The sequence below is a fragment of the Ambystoma mexicanum genome, chromosome 10, assembly GCF_040938575.1.
Source record: "Ambystoma mexicanum isolate Mex_15411 chromosome 10, UKY_AmexF1_1, whole genome shotgun sequence".
NCBI classification, from domain to species: domain Eukaryota; kingdom Metazoa; phylum Chordata; class Amphibia; order Caudata; family Ambystomatidae; genus Ambystoma; species Ambystoma mexicanum.
In genome coordinates, this window is record NC_090932.1 from 295,097,902 (window position 1) to 295,118,510 (window position 20,609).

Consider the following 20,609-nt stretch of genomic DNA (forward strand, 5'->3'; position numbering starts at 1 on the left):
ATAAATAGCATGATCATTTTTCTCCTAAACAATCATTGACATTTTTTTTGAACTTTGGGCATTGATTGATGCAATGCACGCAATGGTTTATATGAATTTTCAAAGGATTACAATGACTTGTGTATCATTGCCTGGGTGTTTTGACTGGGAATCCAGAATCACATGCACTGATTTCAAATTAAATGCAGACATGGTTTGCCTCATACATTCCTCTACGTGCTGGGGCAGGGCCGTGGGCTATTTGGGCAAGGTCATTCGCGTGAACAGTCATTGGGTCATTTTCTGGAGCCTGGCAGGTGGTTTGTCATCACTCCCCCTGTCACTTTCAGGTGCTTGTCTTTGATTGGCCCTAAGCAGTGACAGAATACATCTCTGTTTATTGCTTATGATCCTGCCCAAATAAACCACTATGTTTCCCTTGCTTCTTTCTCAAATCTATGGCCTTTCACCATCCTTGTGCTCAAGTTATTCCCATTCGGTTGGTTTTCGCCATTGCTTTTTGTAATTTTGTTCAACTCTTTGGTGAAATCAATATAATATCAATACAATGAGATAAAATGAATTGGAAATGAAGATAACACCAGAGTACTTAATTACTTGTGTGATTGAAATAGCAGTGATTTAAACACAATAAATCTTATTGGGCCTCATTACACGGTAGGCGGTAAGGGTTTACCGGTACCGGTATTTTACCGGTACTGGTAAATCCTTACCGCCTTGCTACGAGGTCCCTTTGCGGGTTGGGGAATTTAACGCCTGCTTTTTGTAGGCATTTAAAATCCAACCCGCAAAGGGACCAGGGAGCTAATTACGGTACCGCAATTTGCGGTACCGTAATTAGCGCCTTCCCCATTCCCATTATGCCCTATGGGGCAAAAATGGGAATGGGGAAGGGCAATGGAGGAAGGAGGAATTACCCTTTCCTCCAAGGCGGTACCGGTAAATTACCGGCATGAACCATGGCGCTAATAGCGCCATGGTTTACCACCTACCGTGTAATGAGGCCCATTTTCTTGAATATTTCAAGAAACACAAAAACAAAATTAATTTGAAATATTGTCATGGGAAAAGAAACATATAAAAGTGAGTCTATAAACGGAATAACCAAGGACAAAACACTCATAATTCTTTAAAAAATAAAAAAGAGCCACACAGTAAATGGAACATGCCATGTCAGCAAAGCTAGCCTACCCGCAACTTTTCCAGGATAAGGTTAAGGAAACAAAACAATTTAAATTATGAATGCGATAAGAGTAAGAACAACAAGAAAACAACAGTTGAGGAAGAAGAAACATCTGGTGAAGTCATAAACAGACTGCCCAGTCATCAATAGACTCAAATGAAGGCCTAGTTTTCAATCAGGTATTAAAAACTCCAAAAATGACTTTGCTGCCATCACAAAGACAGCCATATTACTAATACTGTTTGTGATGGTTTTTAGTACAGCAATTCCCAAAGGGTAAAATCCCAGGAGTCGAGGAATTAGCATCACATTTTGTACATCCTCAGGGTTTGGCAAATATGAATGTCCTCAGTAGTGCCAATGAGATTAGGGCTGGAAATAGGATCACAGCCGCCGCGTTCGCAATTGAGAACTCTACAAACATTGTAATGGGCTGCTCCATGATGCTTTTTATGGAACATGCTTTCTTTGCCAAATTAGAAAAAAGCCAAAGGTACAGTGACATTTCAGTGGGCTTCTGCTTACGAAGTGACAATTTCAAACCCAGCAATTAAAATTGTCAGATGTAAAATAGTGAACCCTGCCACCTTTGTAGCTGAGCCAGTGGCAGAGGGTGAGCATGTGCATGACTGCACCAATTATGTACAGTTTTATGATGATATACTGCGCGTAAAGGAAAATGCGTTGTCGGGAAGGGAAATTCTCTTTATTGATGGTTCTACAAAAATGTATCAAACGAGTGGAAAAGAGCATTCTGGTGCAGCTGTAGTGAGGCACAGAGCAAATGGCAAGTTTGAGGTTGTAGCAAGTGCAACACGACCGTCTCACTTTTCGGCGCAAGCAGCAGAATTGGTAACGCTTATTGTCATGCTCGAAAATCAAGAAGGGCAGAAACTGACGGTGTACAGTGACTCTGCTGATGTGACATCAACTGTACACGCAGGTCTAGCTTGTTGGAAAAGGAGGGGCTACCTCTGTGCGGACGGCACTCCAGTGCAGCACGCATCCCTATTGGACAGGCTTATTAAGGCACTACAATGCCTAGTAGCATCAGCAATAGTTAAATGTGCAGCGTATACTAAGCAAAATGACTTTATTTCTTGTGGGAATGAAGCCGCAGATGCAAAATCCGATAGGATTGCATATTCACCAGATATTTCAAGTTTTAATACTCCAGATGTCAAGGAGAAAGTAGTCATAATTATGGCAGTGAAAGAATGATTTAATCATTTACAGAGAACACAATTAATACAGATTCAAGGAAGTGCACCACAGGAAGAGCAGGAATTGTGGAAGCAAAGGGGGTGTTCTTTATGCTCCACTGAGGGATTATGGCCACAGAACAGCACTGGAAAGCCGGTGACGCCAGTAGCCTTATTAAGGGTAGCTCTTGAACAGCTGCACTTCGCTGCTCATAATAACTAGGGAAATTCTTGCTGCAACAATTGCAGAAGAATTGTTTGTTCCAAATTTGTTAGAAAAAGTTGCATTTTATGTAGTAAACTGCATCAAATGTCAAAGGTTTACCATTGGGTATACACTGTGAACGATTAAAGGAGGAATTCCTTGACTGAATGGTCCTTTTCACAATTTACATAGCGACTATGTTGATAAGTATATAATGGATACAGGTATCTGACAGTGGTGGTGTGTCCATTCTCTAGGTGGATTGAAGCAGGTCCATGTACACACCCTGATGGACTTGCGCAGCAACGTTTTTAGTTTGTGAAGTCTTTCCAAGATGGGGAGTGTGTTAAGTGCTGAGATCTGATAATGAGCCACATTTTGTCAATGAAGTATTGGAACAGCTAGAACTATTGTTGAGTATTAAGCACAAGTTTCCTTCTGCTTATCATCCGCAGGGGAACAGAATACATGAGAGGCTCAACGGTCTCCTTAAAGAAAGGATTGAGACTGAAAAGGGGATGGCTGTATTGCCTCCCCTTAGCTTTGTATGCCCTAAGGAATCAGCCTGGTTTGGACCATCACCTCACACCCCACAAACTGGTGTCAGGAAGTCTAATAAGAATGCCTTTAACTCCTCCATCGAGGAGTAGAAGTGATGCCCAGAGTACGGCAAGTATTTTAGGAAAATAGTTACATGATTATTTGACATGTATGACCGCTAGTATCGCTCTCATTTCAGATAAACTCAAGCAGCAGGGGGGTTGTCTCAACACACAGATGAAAACCATTCAGCAACCAGTTCTTCAGAAATTTTATCAGTACCAAGACTTTGCTGGCGATACCGTGCTGATTAAAAACTTCACTAGGAAGTGGCACAAGCCAAGGTTTGATGGCCCCTTCCTTGTAGAGAATATTACTCCCTCAGCAGTAAAGGTTCAAGGCAGACGAGCTTGGATCGACCTAAATGACATTAAGTTATACACCGGCGAGGCTGCAGCACTCCTAGCCATCGATCCAGAAGCAAGACAAGAAAAAGATTTTCAGCGTGTGCAGACTCAATCGATGACAAAGAAGAAGGACAATATGGCTACAACTGATTGATAAATACAGATTTGCATTTGGCCTGTGGCTCCCCTTGGACACTCCTTATAGATATTATAGCAGGCGTGCACATCTTTTGCTTGAGCAACAGGGATCTTTGTAAATGAACTTCAGAGAAATGCTGATATATTACGATTATGTCTGATACTGCACTGATCACCTGCCTACCCTCTGATTTCGGGCTCAGGTCCGTACTCGCCCAGTTGCACACCCTCACTACCTCCCGGCAACCCTTGCACTTGGGTCTGTATCTGTAACCCTACAGTCCCCTTACATGAACTTTTGGACACCTGCTGTCTGCACTTATCCTTGCACCTGCCACCGCTGGCTGCACTTCTCATTATTGTTTTAATCCCATGTGCAGCACTGCCCCCTCCCCTTTCCCCTGGCACTTTTCCCCTCCCTCCTCCCCTGCACTTGCACAATCTCAATGTCACTTGGCCTACTAAGATCATTGTCTCTGTCCTCCCTCTGTTCCCTGTCCTTGCCTCGTCACGCCTTGAAACACTTCTGTATAGGCGCTTTACAAATGCCGTGCCATATCATATGCCTAAACACAACATTTGGTTAAGAATTGGAAACGTGAACAGCACCCTGATTAGTTTCTTAACTGAATATTTGTTTGGCTGACTTTATAGTCTTCCCGGAAAGTGATGTGCATCGCCTTGTGCTGACTATTTTTGTGTTTATTCTTTGAGCTTATCTAGCCCTTGTTAGAAGAGACGTGGACATCCATACTTTTTTACAGGATCCTAAGAAGGGCCCTGTAATCAGAAGGCTGCTCATAGCAATTGTTGAGGAACTACTGCAAATACCTAATCTATTATAGTTACCCGAGTGAAGTGTTTTTCCTTCCTTAAATTTCAGTAAAGATGAGAAATGTTGAAGTTAACACGATTTCAGAGATTGAGCAAGCTCAATAAATTCCAGAGTGGCATACGTGGTGGGAATTATTATGTTGGTTTGCAATATACACATGTACAGTTATGCTTTGTGTCTTTTTGTTTCTCATGATTCACCATATTTATACTTTGGATCCAAAAAAGGCAGAAATCCATTTGATTCTCCCCACTCCAGGAACTCTTGTAGATTTGCCTATTACCAATGAGCCAAGGCCCCTTGAGTTGTCTCCCCAACATAGAGCTGTTTTACAGTTATTTCCATGGGCTGCAAATATTTTACTAAAGAAACACAGGAGAAGTGCAGAGGAAGACACTAATGGGATAAACACATATCTAGATAGTGCTGCACATTTGGGTCACACCATGTGGTACCAGCACATGAAAAAGTTGGGTGAGAGGATGTCTAAGGAGAGTTGCTATGTCTGTGCTCTCTTACCTTATGACTTGAATGCTGCCCGAACTTTAATTTCCAGAGAGACTCTAGAATATGATTCCAGATGTCGTGTCCACCTTGCTGCATGTTTGAGTCGAGGACAATTCCAAGGAACATGGCCCACTCTGCGATGGAGGTCGAAATGGTTGTTTCCATTCCAAGATGATTATACCAGGACTACACAGATGGAAAAAAGAGCCTGCATGGAAGAGCAAGATGCCCACATACCCTAGGGCATGACAATATGAAGTGGTCATAAAGGAAATCAAGAGAATGGACTGTCCTGATAGAGTAGAAACAGCAAAGGCACCTGGATGCTGGTAAAGAACTCAGATGCTAGTCTATGGACGAGTAAAGACAAAGATGGGATGGGAAGAAGGATTGATGTCCTGTGCAGCTCATCTATTGAAGTCAGACTACGTGCGAGAAGTACAAAAGGTAAATGATGAATGTTTAAAGTCATGGGCTGAACAAGCCAAACTGCTGACATGGGTAGAAGATGAATTAGGCCCAATGATTGTGATTCCTCTAACAAATGCAACACTGTGCTTTGAAGAGAGGGAAGGAAGCATTTGAGAACCAGCATAGGTTGTAAAACTACAGTTGATGTCTCCACAATGGGAGCAGGAACAGCTGTTCTGATGGATGGATATTGGACTTGTGGGACCAGAGCCTACATGAAGCTGCCCAAATATCGGGAAAGGGAACGTGTTCCTTAATACTCATTCATGTTTCAGCATTAGTGATTCCTCAAAGTGACCTGAACATTGGATAGTTTCCAAAAGCGGATGGCCATTTGAGGAGGAAAATATCTTCCAAATTCCTCAATCGAACAAAGAGGGAGAATGATTTTTCTGTAAAATCAATAGAAGTCTTTGATGCTATTCCTTATGAGCATAGGCTAGTCAGCAAAATTGCTTCAATCTTCACGACTATCTTTATGCCAGGGAACCAGACCATGGCCAATGTGAAGTGGTTGAAAATCACTCTATGGGAGTTCCTGTAAACAATCAACACCACCATAAAGGGATTCAATGCTATCAGAGAAGAACTGAGGGCCATAAGATTAATGACCCTCCAGAACAGATATGTCCTGGATATGATCACAGCAATGGAAAGAGGAGTTTGACCCAAAATCGGGCCATCATGTTGCATGTTTATATCTTCTTATGATGACGAGAATGAGACCTTGACAGAGGCCATAAGGTTGCTGACGAATTTACATAACAAAATGGAAGACGAGACAGAATATATTGCAGATGACAGCTGGTTTGCGTCTTCTCATGGGTTCCACAATGGATGGCAAATATCTCCAAGTTCCTAGGAGCAGTATTGGTGATGATAATGTTTGGATTCTGTGTGATTAGGATAATAATTACATGGTGCAAGAAGACAGCAAAGAAATCAGTAGGAATGAAGATCATGATCAATGTCAAGTCAAAGTTTGGACCCAAGGAATTGACAGATGAAGAGATCAGAAAATATATAGAGGCCTGCATTGTAGCACCTTAGGGAACACAGTTCCTGCATCCAAGAAAGTACAAGAAGTATGTGGGAAGATAGGTCTACTGTAATCCGAATGGACAGTGCAGCTATATGTTGATGAATGTGTAAAGTCAGCAGGATCCCTGAAGGGAGTAGTGAACATCTGGGCTCCGAAGAAGCACTTCTTCAAGAGAAAGTACCAGGATGTGGAGACTGGTGAAAGAGTGGTCGATGAATCAACCAGAGGGGGGAGTGTAGATGAGCAGCTGAATGCCTCTGCAGGAAGTCCTGCCCCCCTTCTTCCTATATGTTGGAAACGGAAAATTGCGACATGCACAACACCAGTTACACTGCCTATTGCACAGAGAGACTTTGTGAAAAGGTATCCATTGAGAAGACCCTATATGATGTATACCCAAAGAGATGACAATCTCTTGGAGGAGATCCCAGAAGGAATATAGACATGAAAGAAAGAGGCGTTGGTGACGTCACATGGAGCAAGCGTGATGCACTGAAAAGAATGGTTGAAGAAGAAAATGCATAGACCTTATAGAATGTGATGACGAAGTAAAGAATCAAGTAAACTTTCAAATGCGGAATGAAGACTGCATATGTGAAGGGCACTCCAGAAAATGCAAGCCATTTTATAACTGTACAGATGCTATAACACAAGTAGACTAAGTAATCTGAAAGGATGACTATATGTAATGAATAGAGTGCAGGCGGTGCCGCCATTATATAGAATGTGGGCATCGGTGTCACATATCTAGTAAGCCTAGACCCGTGAGGAAAGAAGGATCGGAAAGCTCTGTCGCAGTAAGAAAACAGCTAAAGATCGTGGAAAGGCCTGCAATAGCTGTTTGGCTGGTGTCAAAGGATAGAGCGGCCAAGAACCGGTTATCTATCCTTGAAGAACAGTGAACGTAAGAAGCTGAATCAGCCCTTGTTAAGGTGCAAGAAAGAAGACCATGGATGTCATTACAACATTGGAGGTAGCCTTGCGCTATTTGCGGCATGGCTACCCCCATTTCGGGTACTGGGTCCGGGTTCCCTGAATGGGGAAATACCGGGCCATTCTGACCTTGGAGGGCCCGGTATTTCCCCATTCAGAGAACCCAGACCGTGTACATCCCCATTCCCATTCGAGCCCCCATAGGGCTCAATGGGAATTGGGAGCATGCTAGCTAACAACGGGCCCGTTAATGACGGGCCCTATGTTAGCATGCTTGGACCGCTCAGGGGACCCGCTAGGGATGCCTGGTTTAACCAGGCGTCCTTAGCGGGTCCCACGAGCGGACCTCGTAATGAGGTGGTAGGGGGTTAACGGGCCGGCAGCTCTACCGGCCCTGTTAACCCCTTACTCCCAGGGTTGTAATGACCCCCCACGAGCGCAGGTCTATTAATTCAAGACAATTAAAGGCTGCAAAACAGGCCAAAATACAGTCTCCTCTCACGTGAGTCTAGGATGGGAATAGGATTTGGGCGTACAGACCTGAACTGCGATAATAGTGTGCCCATACTCCCTTTTATTCTCAGGAGCAATGCTACTTTGCAAGGACAAGTTCAAAGACAATCTGAATGGCAGATGGCATGAGCGATGAGAGATCTTGGGCTAATTGGGTGGGGAGACACAGTCAAGTCCACCCACTGGCACCTGGGCTACCAGCTTACGTGCTGCTAGTGTATCGAATGTTCCAGAAGGGTACAAGTGTGTCAACCAATAGTAGAGGGCCATATAACGAAGGACCTTATAGTTTCATAGCCAATGGTGACCGTGTATCTAGTAACTGTTGACAATGACTTGCACTAGGGGTGGGCATAAGTTGTCCACCTGACTGTAGAGACCCAATCACAACCATATCCCTTAAAGAAAGTATACTTAGATGTATCCCTTAAGCCAATCACATACCCCGTAGGTTTTCGTAGTTTTCCACGTAGTATGACGTCACTTACGACAAGGTTTTGCTATAAAAGAACTGTTTTTTATGAAATTTGTTGAGATGATGCTGAGCGATGTCTGTTGATGTCCGTTGTAACTCCCTGTTTAAGACAATTGAAAATAAAACAGTTGGAAGAGACCTTTTGGCAACTTCCTGAGTCTGTGTTATTATTTGGTGTAAGAGTTATTCTGCATCCCATCCTGAAGATGATGTGTTACTGATTTAAAGGGCCCCCTAAGGGTCACTATCACACCCAAACAGTCTCAGTATCACCAACCTTTAGGTGCAGGCAGGGATGCTAGCATTTATAAATACATTCTGATGGCTCTGATAATAATGTGTTACTTACATAGCGCTTTCACCAAAGCGCTATACAGAGAGCATATTACATACAATGTCACCCAACGAAAGTTGGTACTCATTTATGGGCCTCAGAAGGATGAAAGGCTGAGTTGGCCTTGTTAGGGTTCGAACATGTGACCTGCAGATCACACACACATCACAGCAGCGAACGCTGAACCTGCTGAGCTATCTTGATTCGGGGACGGGGCACGACTCAGTAAAGCCAATTAGGATCAATGTTGTCGAAACAGCAGGCCTCCAGGGCTGACTCCTTTCCCTCACTCCAAACGGTTTGGGGCACAGATTTTCTTGGCAATACATACTTGATAACATTATTAATTTAAATCTGTAGGTGCTTATCCAGTTCTGCTTTTTCTTTGCATTGTGGGACTTGTAGTCTGAATTTTAAAATGGGAACAACAGGGCAGGAAAAGCACCTATAGAGTGGAATGAATCGTGTTGGTAAGTATGGAGGTATCATTCACCCTTTAGGTGCAGGTTGGCCTTCTTGCTCCATAGTAGAACTCCAGTCCCTTTTGCAAAACAAGAAAATCATTGTGTGAACAAGAAAGTGCACCACAAACTTCTCTCCTAGACCAAAGTGAGCCGGAACAGATACATTTCTCGAATTGAGAGAATGGTTCTGATAAGACACAATGGGCCTGATTCATCAAACTTTTAGCGCGGTGCAAAGTCACTTTCCAATGCCAATAAACACCCTGATTCACAGAGCAATGTGAAGTGTGTTTTTGCAGAGCAAAGTCACTTTGCACCTCTCGGTGAATCAGGGTGTTTGTTGGCAGTGCACTGTCACTTTGCACAAGTGCAAAGTCACTTTGCACCACGCTAAAAAATCCGTGAATCAAGCCCTATATGTTTATATTCCTGTATCTATTGTTTAGCATTAACACATATTTGCTTTTGCGATTCGTGAGCACCACAACCTTTCCATCCTAACTTAATTATCCTTTTGATCTCATTGCCTGCTCGCACTCCTTTTGCATTCATTCCACCACCTGACACCCATCCCTTTAAGTGCTGTCATTTCTTCTGAATTGCTGCAAAGACTCACGCTATAAAAGACGCAGCTGCCATGCATACGCTCGCAGACTCTATCACAGCTCGAAAGCGCCTGGCCAGCTCTGTTGCAACACCTCTGCTTTCCCTGCGAGCTCTCTCCGTTGGCACTCAAGTGCCTTCTCGCGCGTGGCACTCCTGCTACCTTGCTCACATGACTCACTCTTCACAATCAGCCTGATTGTTCTTCTCCTATTCTACATGCCATCAAAACTGCCAAGTGTCCTAAGAAATGCACGATTCTATCTAAATGGAAATCAGGGCCATCTGCTCTGCCGCCTATACCTTTTCACAGCTATTCACAGGGACCTGTTCCTCCTTTCTTCTTGGTTAATCCCGTACATTTAAAGCAAACAAGGCGGCCTGGTAGGGTATGTAGTGTTTTAACGTGCTCGATCACCCCACAAGGGCATTATGGCGCTAGAGCAAAGCAACTACACCAGAACGATCCAGACTTAGACAAGTTGCCTACAAGATAGGCCCCTTATTAAGCACAAAACATATCACCTCAACAAGGAGGCATCAAGGCGCGGAAAAAACAAGTGGCCAACAGACCCCACCACCAAAACCAAAGCGCAGAAAAAGGAACCCACCCCCGAACCCAGCATACTTTCACCTCACGGAGGAAATAAGAACGTTTTTAAATTATAGCGAAACTCTGCATCCTCCCCCATTCCCTGCAAATTGATGGGTAGAGAAGGGACTGGTGATAGCTGAGCCCGCAGCCTATCTCACATCTGAACAGAGGAAGAGAGAGCTCCCCATTTCATCCATCTGAAGGAAGGGACTCGTGATAGCTGAGCCCGCAGCCTATCTCACATCTGAGCAGAGAAAGAGCGACCTCCCCATTTCATCCATCTGAAGGAAGGGACTGGTGATAGCTGAGCCCACAGCCTATCTCACATCTGAACAGAGGAAGAGAGAGCTCCCCATTTCATCCGTCTGAAGGAAGGGACGGGTGATAGCTGAGCCCGCAGCCTATCTCACATCTGAGCAGAGAAAGAGCGACCTCCCCATTTCATCCATCTGAAGGAAGGGACTGGTGATAGCTGAGCCCGCAGCCTATCTCACATCTGAACAGAGCAAGAGAGAGCTCCCCATTTCATCCGTCTGAAGGAAGGGACGGGTGATAGCTGAGCCCGCAGCCTATCTCACATCTGAACAGAGGAAGAGAGAGCTCCCCATTTCATCCGTCTGAAGGAAGGGACGGGTGATAGCTGAGCCCGCAGCCTATCTCACATCTGAACAGAGGAAGAGAGAGCTCCCCATTTCATCCGTCTGAAGGAAGGGACGGGTGATAGCTGAGCCCGCAGCCTAACTCACATCTGAACAGAGGAAGAGAGAGCTCCCCATTTCATCCATCTGAAGGAAGGGACTGGTGATAGATGAGCCCGCAGCCTATCTCACATCTGAACAGAGGAAGAGAGAGCTCCCCATTTCATCCGTCTGAAGGAAGGGACGGGTGATAACTGAGCCCGCAGCCTAACTCACATCTGAACAGAGGAAGAGAGAGCTCCCCATTTCATCCATCTGAAGGAAGGGACTGGTGATAGCTGAGCCCGCAGCCTATCTCACATCTGAGCAGAGAAAGAGCGACCTCCTCATTTCATCCATCTGAAGGAAGGGACTGGTGATAGCTGAGCCCACAGCCTATCTCACATCTGAACAGAGGAAGAGAGAGCTCCCCATTTCATCCGTCTGAAGGAAGGGACGGGTGATAGCTGAGCCCGCAGCCTATCTCACATCTGAACAGAGGAAGAGAGAGCTCGCCATTTCATCCATCTGAAGGAAGGGACTGGTGATAGCTGAGCCTGCAGCCTATCTCACACATGGCACACAGTTAGAGTTCCAATATGCCAAATGAGCCCATCCCAACCTGACACATAGTAAGAGGTCCAAGATGCCAAACGACCCCATCCCAACCAATTAGCCTATCCCAACCTGGCACAAAGTGAAAGGTCCAAGATGCCAAATAAACCTATCGCAACCTGGCCCATAATCAAAGGTCAAAGATGCCAAATTAACCCATCCCAAACCTGGCACATGGTAAAAGGCACAATATGCCAAATGTAGCCATCCCAATCTGGTACATAGAGGCCAAAGATGCCAAATGTGCAGATCGCAAACTAGTACATAGTGAAAGGTCCAAGATACCAAATTAGCCCACCCGAACCTGGCACATAGTAAGAGGTCACAGATTCCAAATTAGCCCATCCCAACCTGGCCCATAGTAAGAGGTCCAAGATTCCAAATGAGCCCACCCGAACCTGGCACATAGTAAGAGGTCACAGATTCCAAATTAGCCCATCCCAAACCTGGCACATAGTAAGAGGTCAAAGACACAAATTGAGCCCATCCCTACCTGGTACATAGTGAAAGTTCCAGTATGCTAAATGAGCCCATCCCAACCGTTCACATAGTGAAAGGTACAAGATGCCAAAAAGCCCCATTCCAACCCGGCACATGGTAAAATCCCCAAGATGCCAAATCAGCCCATTCTATCCTGAAGCCCATCACACCCTGGCACATAGTGAAGGGCCAATGATGCCAAATGAGCCCATCCCAACCAGCCACATAGTAAAAGGTCCAAAATGCCAGATGAACCCATCACAACCTGGCACACAGTGAAAGGTCCAAGAAGCTAAATAAGCCCACCCCAAACCTGGCACATAGTAAAAGGCCCAAGATACCAAATGAGGCCATCCCAACCTGCTACACAGAGAACAAAGATGCCAAATGAGCCCATCCCAATCTAGTACATTGTGAAAATTCCAAGATGCCAAATAAGCCCTTCCCAACCTAGTACATTTCAGGGGTGAACTGGCCCATAGGGAACTCTGGAGATTTCCCAGTAGGCCTCTGCACCTTGGGCCTCTTGTGTGTGGTATTTCAAAATGTTCCAATAGGAAAAGGGTTGGACTTACTGAAAATGTGTCATATAAGGCCTCTTTGAAAATGGTTTGCAGTGCACTTTCAGGTCCCCAGTCCACTCCTGGTACACAGTGAAAGGTGTAAGATGCCAAATGAGCCCATCCCAACATAGTACATAGTGAAAAGTCCAAGATGTCAAATGAGCCCATCCCATCCTTGCACATAGTAAAAGGTCCAAAATGTCAAATGATCGTATCCCAACTTGGCACATAGTAAAAAGGTCAAAGATGCCTAATGAGCCCATTCCAATCTAGTACATAGTGAAAGGTCCAGCGCACGTCAAGCCACTTCTAAAAAAGGCATCCCTCGACCCACTTTAACCCAAGAATTTCAGACCGATCTCCAACACCAGATTTCTAGCGAAACTCATTGATCAGACTGCATACTCCCAGCTCAACAGCTTTGTTGAATCAAACAATCTCCTTGACCCTGCACAGTCAGGCTTCAGACCCCGACATGGAACTGAAACCACTCTGATCTCGATCTGGGATGATCGCAAGGTCACTGCAGATCCTGAGGGACGTCCAGCACTCATGCTCCTTGATCTCTCTGTAGCCTTTGACACCGTTAACCATTCTATTCTCCTTGACCGCCTCCACTCCCTAGGAATCCATGGCTTAGCACTCAAACTGATTGCTTCCTTCCTCAGCAACAGGAAACAAACTGTCCCTTCACCCTTTTGTCTCAACTGCTTGCTCCCTCAACACTGGAGTACCCCAAGGTGCATGCCTCTCTGCTCTCCTCTTCAACCTCTATCTGACCATTCTACTAGGAATCATCCACATGCGCAACCTCTCTTGTTACAACTACACCGACGATATCCAAATTATCCTAAGAATCCCCAAGACTAACACCAACCCTCGCCCTGACCTACAGTCTTGTCTCCATGATATTGACCGATGGATGACTTGTAACCACCTCCTTTTGAACCCTGATAAAACCAAAATAACAGAGTGTGGCAATACCACCCTCCTGCCACAACCGCTTCCCTAGCCCCCCTCCCTCGCCCCACTTCCCCCTCTTTCTGATATAGTCAAAAACCTCAGCTGCACTGTGGACTCAGGCCTAACCCTCTCCCGTCAGATCAATAATGTTTCAAAATGCTGTCACTATCACCTCAAACTTCTAAAACACATTTTTCCCTATCTCTCCTACCCCAACAGATTCAGCGCTGTTATGTCTATTTTCATGTCGAGACTGGACTATGCCAACTCCTTATACCTGGGAGCACTGGCATACCAATTTAACAAACTACAAAGAGCCCAAAATGCTGCTGCCAGACTCATCCTCGTCCTGGGACACAGAGACCACATCTCTCCCGTTCTTCGAACCCTCCACTGGCTCCCAGTCAGACGAAGGGCCACCTTCAAGACCCTATGCATTAATCACCGAGCAGTGCACAAGACCAGCCCAACATACCTACAAGAAACGATAAAACCCTACCTCCCATCATGCACCCTCAGATCAAGCAATGCCCTCTTTCTAGCGATTCCAAACACCAACTCTGCAAGGATCGGAGGATATGCTTTTTCAACCTTAGCCCCTACTCTGTGGAACTCTCTTCCTGCTCATATCTGACACACCCACAACTACATGGCCTTTTGCAAAGTTCTAAAAACCTGGATCTTTCCATAAAGTCCAATTTGACCATCTAAGGCTACTGAAACCTTGCTACCTGATGACAAATATTCAGAAATCCTGAGCAATAACGCCACTGAAGACGGCTAATAAATTATGAACAAGTTCACGCAGACCTTAACTCCGGAACTGTGAGCCCACTAGATCAAACCCTCCTCCCATACACTCACCTCTCCTATCGCTAAGTCATTCTCTTCTTTATACCAACACACAATTAGAATACAGCTACACCCCTCAATCAGTTCGGTATATCTGCTCACATACAAACATTACCCCATGAACACCTCAACACTCTGATGAAACGCAGCTATGCCCCTCCAATTTGGCCTAGCCTCTCACAAAAACGTCCTAAACAGGCCTAACACAGCCAAAACCCTGTCCTGGTGACCATTGCCCTGACTGCACACATTCTACTGATATCAAATATCACCACACCTAATGCTAATATGCAGCTACCAACACACACTCGCTTCAGCTGAACATATAATCGGTGCTCCCATGCACCCTATGCCACCTTACTCTCTCAACTGACCTGGACCATGGTCCCTGAGGGGGTTCAACCTACGCTTTGAGGTTATACCAATGATATACAGAGCGCTATATAAATGCCAAATAAAATAACATAATATAACATAACAGGATGCCAAATGAGTCCATCCCAACCTAGAACATAGTGAAAGGTCCAAGCTGACAAATTAGCCCTTCTCATCCTGGCACCTAGTAAAAGGTACAGAATGCCAAATGAGCCCATCCCAACCTGGCACGTACTGAAAGGTATAAGATGCCAAATGGCCCCATTCAAACCTGGGACGTAGTAAGAGGCCCAAAATGCCAAATTAGCCCATGCCAACCTGGTATATGGTAAGAGGTCCAAGATGTGAAATGAGCCCATCCCAACATAGTACATAGTGAAAGGTTCAAGAGGCCAAATGAGCCCATCCCAACCCGGCACATAGTAAACTGCACAAGATACCACATTTGTCCATCCTAACCTGATACATAGTGCAAGGTCCAAGAGGCCAAATTAGCCCATCCCATCGTGGCAGTTAGTAAAAGATCCAGGATGTCAAATGAGCCTATCCCACTGTGGCACATATTGAAAGGTCCAAGATGCCAAGTGAACCCATTCCAAACCTGGCCCATAGCAAGAGGTCCAAGATGCCAAATGAGCCCATCCCAGCCTGGCACACAGTGAAGGTACACAATGCCAAAAGAGCCCATCTCCACCTGGCACATATTAAAAGGACCAATATGCTAAATGACCCCATCGTGTCCTGCCACATATCAAAAGGTCCAAAATGTCAAACCAGCCCATCCCAACCTGGTACATAGTAAAAAGGTCCAAGATGCCAAATTATCCCTTCCCAACCTGGCACATAGTGAAAGGTTACAGATGCCAAATGAGCTCTTCCCAACCTGGCACAATGCTCATGTTTCTCGACTTCTCTGCTTACTCAGCTGTTTGTTACCTTGCCAAGGTACACCGTGATTATGTCATGCAATGTCAGACCACAGTGCCCCGGAATCACAGATCTACCACAGCAATGCACTTCCAGCGATTCCACATCATCTCAACACTGTACCAATGGCAGCTAAGGACCTTTCAAATTCCTTTTATTTTTACTTATCTCCACACTATAAGATATGATTTCACTGCAGAATTTAAAATGTCACATCATGTCACCTTCTTATCCTTTAGGCTTCAAGAAAATATTTGTAATCATGGTTTTAGGCTACTGAGGCACTTGATGGGGTTTCAGAAGAGAGCACAAGTCTCAGAGATTTGTGAATGGCCTGGGATCAGATCACAGTCCATTGGAAGTGAAAACACTGTCAAGAGTACCTCATCTGAGTAATGGGCCACCAGAAGACTCTAGCACAAGCGGAACAGACAGGCCGGGAAATCCTGCGCCCAAAAAAGGAAATAGTCAAAGTTTATTAACAATCCACATAACGCGGGTACAGCATCTAAGCACACACATCTCAAGAACTCTCTAACGTTTCAATAGAAGACAACAAGTTATAACTGAGAAACATGTCATCATTGACGTAATACCACAATCTTAGTTGCAAAAACATACGGGGTTGAGGGACTGGTTAAGGAAATTCTCTACACGTACATACTATAAACGTTAGCCTTTTCATTGGATAGACCTATTTGATGGCCCCACCTTGGACCACCCCTACATTGATAAAGGTAAGAAAGACATCATCTCAGCAAAATCTAATTGGCTAATCCAACATTCACAGGGTGGCATTACAGTGAGAGTTTTAATTGTTGCCATCTGTCTTCCCAAACTTGAGTACTTGGCAGGGCATCTGCACATGAGCATAAACAGTGGTAGGGAGAGCGACATCAAGGGGCTGCTTCTTCCAATTAAACAAGACAACATCCCTTGTTTCCTAGGCCATGGGCCAGGGCATCTAGTTTTGTACTTGGCCTTGCCCGGCATTGTGAGTTGAGAAGGTGCCTGTCTGTATCTGGAGCTAATGAATGGACAGTGTCTCCCAATTATAGGTCACGTTTGAGGAGACCACATTTTGAATTAAGCTTCTCGGCTTTCACCATGATTTTAACTAATAATAATATGAATGTCATTACTCTCTCTGGTCACTGGAGACTTGGTCGCTCCATTCCCCATGCAGTATTCAGCTTCAAATTAATGAGCACCTGGCTTTCAAAGGCTGTTTGTTCTTTACTTGATCTAAAAGAAATATGTTTTATGCTTGGGAATTATTATCTTCTGTTCTCTTCGGAGCCATGCAGACCTTCTTTATTTTCACAGTCACATTGGAAGGGGACGTGCAGCCACTATCTGGCCTGCAGAGATCTGTATTTCAGCTAATTCAGTAAAGTGCATCTCCCGGCAGTCTTAAGGCTTCTCATTCATTCTACTGCAGCCCCACCATTCATTTTATGCCTGATGGCCAATCATTACTGTTGCATTTCAATTGTGTTGAGTTTCAGCGTATATATTAACTGTGTGATGTTCTTCATGTCTATACGGGGCAAGCAATATTCTTCATGCTATCGTCCCATTTCACTGTTAATCCTCTCATAAAACACATGGAAACCATTGCTACTCTGCAGTTTTACAGATTTCTAGAGATGCAAGGTCTCTTACACTCGTTCCAAGCAGACTTTAGACCACTCATGGGAACGGAGTCTGTTATGATTTCAGTTATGGATGACCTGGTACTGATGCAAGATCACTGAGAGGTCGGAGTTTTGATTCTCCTTGACATATCTGCAGCATTTGATACAATTTACCATACTATCCTCCTCCAGCTGTTGAAACAGATTGGGATGTCTGGCGCGCTTCTAATTTGGTTTACCTCCTTCTTATGAGAGTGCCAGCAGACTGTTTTCCTGTTTCAGTTCTCTTCCACCCCCTCCTCTGTTTCTTGTGTGGTCCCGCAGGGGTCCTACCTGTCCCCTCTTCTCTTTAATCTTTACTTACACCCCCTTGCTACCTCGTCTCCTCCCACAGCGTCCTTTTCTATACCATGCTAAGGATACTTAGCTGGTTTTCTGCCTCGGGTCCCCATTGTTGGATCCTGCCTCAAATTTGAGGGGGTACCTTGCTGAGATTGGACACTGGATGGCGGAGAGCTGGCTTAAGTTAAATGGGGAAAAGTCTGAGATCCTTGGGGTTGGCAACACAAATCCTCTGTCTTTTTGGAACTCTGATTTCTGGCCAGATTCCATGGGCCTGTGCCCAGCCCCTAATGCCTGCGTGCAAAGCAGAAGGATAAATCTTCTTCCTTCTGGCTCATATGAGGCTTAGATCACCTTGGTTTGTAATGCCAGTTTCATTAGGCTGAAAATGCTGAGGAAAGTTCTTCAGTTTTAGCCATCTATCCATCGATCTACGGTTGTCACTGCCTCTCTTATGGGCTTTCTGGACTATTGTTAAAGAGTTTTTTGGGGCAGCCTGAATGTTTGGTCCAGAGACTCTTCAAAATTCAGCAGCTCATCTGGCACTGGGCACGGCCAAGCTTTCTCACTCTGCCCCGTTGCTGTCCAAGCTTCACTGGCTTCCGGTCAGAAGCTGGATCAAGTTTAAGATCCTGTTTATTGTACACCATTCTGTCCATTCTGTATGTTCTGTCTTCCTCTGGTTAAAGCTTACTGGCTATGTACCGAAAAGCATGCTTCGATCTGCTTACAAAAACTTTTTAGTGGTTCCACGTTTCCGCATGTCAAGGTTTGTAGGATGCTCCTTTTCCAAACTCGCACCAACGTTGTGGAATTCTCTCCCACAGAGCTTGTGCAATGTTCCTAATCACCTCTGTTTTCATAAAGTTCTAAAGACTTTTCTTTTTTAGGGTTTCTGTTTTTGTTGCCTTCGGTCCACTGCTAGCACCCAGATGCCTTCGGGTCCCGGTTTTGTTGCATTTTATAAATTTAAATACATACATATATGTCTAAATGTACATTTGACCTAGTGTTTGTGTTTCTTTATGGTGCGTGCATATCTGCTTCATCTCTATTGTACTCTTGTGTGTTGGTTTGGCAGTGAGGTCACTTGTTCTTGCCATCTTCGATTACATTAGGTTGATCTCTTCTTGTATTGTTCCAGGAGAAGATCGGTATGATTGCCCTAGTGCATAGCGTCTCTCACCTTTGCAGTATATAGGCAGGGGAGGGGCCTTTGCCATGAATGACTTATTAATCTATTTCTCGACACCTGACAAAAGGGTCATATGACTTACTAGAGGTTCATTTCAACATCCTGCAAAATTATGCCTTTAGGACCTACAAAAGCCAGAACTATGCCTGCAAGTCTACAAGTCACCTGGTGCACTGTGATTTGCTCCCACAGGATCACATCACTGCCTCCCTTATTCAGACACTTCTGGCGTCTAGCCCAGGGGTCTGTAGTCAAAGGCAAAAAACAGCACTGGGCAACTCCCTGGTTTTGCCTGTTAGGGCTAGAAAGAACCTAGGGCCAGCTCCCCTGGTACCCTGCTCAAGGCAAGACTTCACCAAGCTCACCTTTTACCTGACTTCTGCTTCCATGCACAGGGATTCTCGCACCCATTGACTATGTATTCAACGCAGAGCTTCTGATACCTCACTGGACCAAGGAACATTCCTGTTTCTGAGCCTCTAGCTATCCTTTACTTACCTAGAGCTCAATTCTAGCCCAACTCAGAACCTACCTGCATCTTTTAGCCAAGCATCCACCCCTTCCCTTTCTGATCAGTCTCCTACCTTCTCTCTTTGGGGTTCACCATTTCTTCATTGTCTTCAGTTTCCTATTTCTTCTACCCTTCATTATGATATATGATATGATGTGGCGATTTATAACGTGCATGTACACAAGTGTTACGAGGAGTGACAAAACAATGAGGGGGAAATAAGGGAGGACAACATAATGATCTTACGTGTCCTTGTGCCATTCAGAATGTGCAAGTGTGGTGGAAGAGGGAAGGGGAGAAGTGTCAGGGGGAGGGGAAGGGGGAAACGCATTTAACTCACAAGTGCACAAGTACAGCCAGCAGGTGGCTCATAAATGCAGAGAGAAGGGACTGTAACTTAAGCACTTAAGGGTTGAAGGTGCATACCCTTAAGTGCTGGGGAGCCCGCAGGCAGTGCAAGGGCAACTGGAACTGCAGGACCCTATGCCCGAGTTCAGAGGGTGATCTCTGCGCAGAACCGCCAGGTGAATCAGCAGGGGAGAGGAAGAGAGAAAGCAGAAGCGAAAAGGAAGATCTTGAGTTGCTTCCGGAACCAGAAGTGGTTCTGCTCAAGTTTTGAATGAGGCAGGGAGGCTGTTTCAGAGGGATGCCCCAGCCGAGGGGTTAGATCTGCCCCCAACTCTCTGCTTGGAGAAGCGGCTGACCCTCAGAGAGTTGGAGGTGGATGAGCGGAGAGCTCGAGAAGAAAGATGTTTTGGAAGAGAAAGTTGGGGGTAGAGCGGTCCCAGGGACCAGAAAGCCTTGTGGAGAATGCAGAGGGTCTTCAAGTTGATCCTTGCTGCCACGGGGGCCAGTGAAGAGATTTAGAGCTGAAGAGATATGACCCCTGGGTTTGCGGCCAAGGACACGTCCCCCAGTCCTGTCCTGGATAAGTTGTCAATGTCGAAGAGTAGAAGCAGGAAGATTTAGAAAGAGGCTGTTGAAATAGTGCAGCCTAGAAAGGACCAGAGCTCTGGCGACCGTGA

General features: G+C 45.2%; 1 protein-coding gene across 2 annotated transcripts in view; it reads right to left on the reverse strand.

Moving 5' to 3' along the window:
- LOC138491371 (glypican-5-like) overlaps positions 1-20,609 on the reverse strand; it is a 1,558,016-nt gene that overhangs the window by 921,388 nt on the left and 616,019 nt on the right. The window lies entirely within an intron of this gene.